The sequence below is a fragment of the Halyomorpha halys genome, unplaced genomic scaffold (assembly GCF_000696795.3).
Source record: "Halyomorpha halys isolate HHAL.00 unplaced genomic scaffold, Hhal_1.1 Scaffold955.1, whole genome shotgun sequence".
Taxonomy (NCBI): domain Eukaryota; kingdom Metazoa; phylum Arthropoda; class Insecta; order Hemiptera; family Pentatomidae; genus Halyomorpha; species Halyomorpha halys.
Genome location: NW_027113713.1, coordinates 33,100 through 37,100, shown reverse-complemented (window position 1 = coordinate 37,100; position 4,001 = coordinate 33,100).

The following is a 4,001-nucleotide window of genomic DNA, read 5'->3' as shown; positions in this document are numbered from 1 at the left end:
CAGTAACCCTGTACACTGGCCGAGTAAAAGGAATATTACCATAATCGAAATTTACTTTTTAGTTTTTAATTAGTTTTTTTTAAGGTAATTAATTCCTTTTTTTTTTATTGAAATGTTACATTATGGAAAAATATATTATCAACAAAACAATTTTATCGATACCATCACATATCTGAGCAGTACAACCTATTTTTCATATACGACCATTGTAAATATCCAAGGACAAATGGAATGAAGGAAGTCATGTTTCATTAGAGCGGGCTAAATAGTCATTATATCGGGAATGATTATGTATTTCCTCCGCTCCATTGTTTGCTTTACTAATTTGTCATCAACGGACCGGGCCTTGTACTGAAATATCATTCGAGGTAAAATTACGAAATAAAACATTCAAAAGACATCAGAAAATCGAAACTACTCTTATTCGTAAATCAGGTACTATATTATATAATAATAATAACGGCTTTGCGAACCCAAAGGTTCGTTGCCGATACCACCAATCGTTATCTTCATACATCTGTCCCTCTAAACCCAAATCTAATAAATCAGACATAGCGCAATCTTCCCATCTACTTTTCAGTCAACTCTTCGAACGTTTACGTGTCGGTTCAGAGTTTATTAATATTTTAGGGATTCGTTCGTTCTCTAAGTCTCACAACCTTATAGTACAAGAGCCCAAGAGGAGAAAAAAGGCAGTTATCTCACCCCAATTTTTGATTACTTTAATGAAAACTATGAAGTCTGTCATGTATAGGTAGGGGGAATAAAAATGGAGGCTGTTTCAAAGAGATAAAAAAAAATTGTTATTCGGAGTTCTAAATCTTAAAAACTAGGAACAACACAAGAAAACCTAAGAGAACGTCATTTAAGGATTAGTAAATTTGCTAAAATATGAGCTCTAATAGAGTTATTTACGTTAAATATTTTTCGACATAAAGGTTTTTAAAAACCAACATTTCATAAAAATGTTGTATGGGACGTACTGAAAGATGAGTATTTAATGAATTTATTTTGAAAAATTTATATCTCACAAACTACTTGACGTACAGATGTCTACTAGCACTCAAATTAAAGCTAGTTTAGTAAGCTATAAAGTAGTTTATGATGTTTATCTTCTTAGGAGTAATAGTTTACATGAAATTTGCTAACATAAATTGATTTATAGTTGTTAAAACAAATTTTCATTTGCCAAATTTATATTCATATGGGAATATTATAAAAACTATTTCCCCAACTAAGATAAGTGTCATAAACTACTTTATAGAAAGTTAAATTTCCTTCATTTTGAGTGTTGGCAGACATATGGATCTAGAGATATATTTTTTCAAAAATCCAACATCCACTTTTGTGAGTTAATTTTATCAAATATCATAAAAAGTACTACTCCTACAAAGATAAACATAATTAAATATTTTGTAGTAAATTTTACTAGCTTTAATTTGAGCGCTGGCAGACATCAGTACGTCCAATGTTTTTCATGTTTTTCCAAGTTTTTCATAAATCAACATTATTGTCCGAACAACTATAAATCAATTTATTTTAACAAATATCATTAAAACTACTATTCGAACAAAGGTAAAGGTCATAAACTTCTTTATAGTTCATTCAACTAGCTTTAATTTGAGTGCTGATAGACATCTGTACGTCACATAGTTCCTGAGATATAGATTTCTCAAAGTAAATTAACTAACTACTAATCTTTCAGTACATTTTTAAGAAATGTTACTTTTTAAAAGGTTATATTTCGAGAACTATTGGACGTAAATAGCTCTATTAGGGCTAATATTTCAGCAAATTTACTCTTCTTTAAATAATGGTCTCTTAGATTTTCTAGTGTCGTGGTTAGTTTTTAAGATACAGAGCTCCGAATGAAAAATTAATGTTTTGAAACAGCCGCCATTTTTTATTCCCCCTACCTATACTTGGCAGACTCATGAATTTTGACAATTAATTATACATAGTTTTCATTAAAGTAATCAAAAATTGGGGTGAGATAACTGCCTTTTTTTCCTCCCGGCTCTGGTACTATTACAGGCCCATCTTATTCGCCGCAATACTATAAACTGAATTATTTTTACTGGGTGAAGTTTTCCTCAATTCCGGGTTCTGTAGCCTTTTAAATTGTTCCGTTAACTCATCCCTTATGGTTCCGAATATTTTTTTTTTTTAATATACAACTTTTTGGAAATTAGGCAGTATAGGACTCTTGAAATGGGAGTCTTGTCCAATAAAAAAAAATGTTTGGAATAGCTTAAAACATTTTTGTAGATCTAAATTAGACATTTTACTTATATTTTATATATATTGTAATTAAATTTGTGAAGTTAGTCATCGATACGTCAATAAGCAAGGGAATAATTCCTTACAAACATTTAAATTATTCCCTATTTGTCTTTAAATAAATCTGATCACACATTTAGAAATCCTATCGATTGATCGAAGTTAAATACCGTGACCTGTCGAAACTGGCGTTGACATCTTCAGTTACAATCAGTTCTAAAGATATCAAAAGGCAAGTTTAATTTTATTAATTATTCATTATGGTAACAAGATGAAGATTTTTTTAAGGTTGTTTATATAATCAATCAAATTCAAAAGAAAGAATACTTTTTTAATGGGGGTATCAAAAGGGGATTCATATACGATTGATAGGTTTAAAAATCTTCGCATATTTGAAAACATGTACGCTCAGCTTTTACATACCGCCCAACTTTGAGATGAAATTAGTCTTGTATGTTTAAATAAATTGTAAATATACAATGTTTTATTATTCAGAATGAAAATATGTTTCATATATAGAGAAATAAAAGTAAAATCTGTTATTGACATAAAATCCATGGGAAAAGGGAAATTATTTCATATCGTATATTCATATTCATATTGTATTGATTTTCATATTGTATATGTACGTATTGTTTATTATTACGAACAATGAGGGATTGTTATTTTCTCAAATAAAAAAGGTACTAAAACAGTCAACATTTATGCCATTAACAAAAGAAAGTTTTGAACTTAATTGAAAACTGTTTTTTTTCTATTGCGTAACGCACGATGCTACTAACTTCTAGGATCCGGGTGTTCTGGAACCCTCCTGGGGTCCACCCAGCCTCATAAATTGGGTTCCCTTAATTGGGTAAAAATCTGGCTGTCCATCGGGATTCTGACCAAATCACCTCCTTGCACAACCGTTGGTCTAGTAGTTCCTTACAAAGTAAGGAAGTTAAGTACCCTTAACACTTCATGGTTTGTAGCTGTACATATTTTAATTTTTTAACAAAATATAGTATTTTAAGGTGAAAAACCAATCAAATAAAACAAAAAATATTTACTTTATGCAATAGTTAAAAAAAAAAATTATTCTCATACCGAACATGCCATAGAACATAGCGCAGTCACATATTATAATCTGGCAGACTCACATTTGTACTTGTCATGAATGTTTGTTCTTGCTCTGATGCGAACACACCAATCTATTCACACCCACGCTAGAACACGACCCTCCAGTAATTGGCCAACATCTGCAAAGCTCTTAAGCGGATCCATTTGAAACTTAGAACTTCAGTTTGCTTAGACTTGTGCCATCACAAGGGCTCCCGAACTTGTCCCATTCAAAATTGTGACAATGACCAATTAATTTATAGGTAGCAATATTAACATATTTTTATAAATAAGTCGAAATTAGTGGTAAAGTAGTTCCAAACTTTTTTTGGAATATTATAATACATATATAAACATTTTTACAGCCAATTACCTATATATGGAATATATATTATGAGAAAGTACTGCGATCGTGCAAAATTTCGAAATAATTTTTTTAATTTCCCCTGAGTAGATAATAACAAAGTCCAAAAAAATGGAATCATATACGATTGATAGGTTTAAAAATCCTCGCATATTTTAAAACATGTACACCCAGCTTTTACATACCACCCAACTTTAAGATGAAATTAGTTTTGTATGTTTTAAAACATAAAATTTTTTATTATTCAGAATGAAAATAT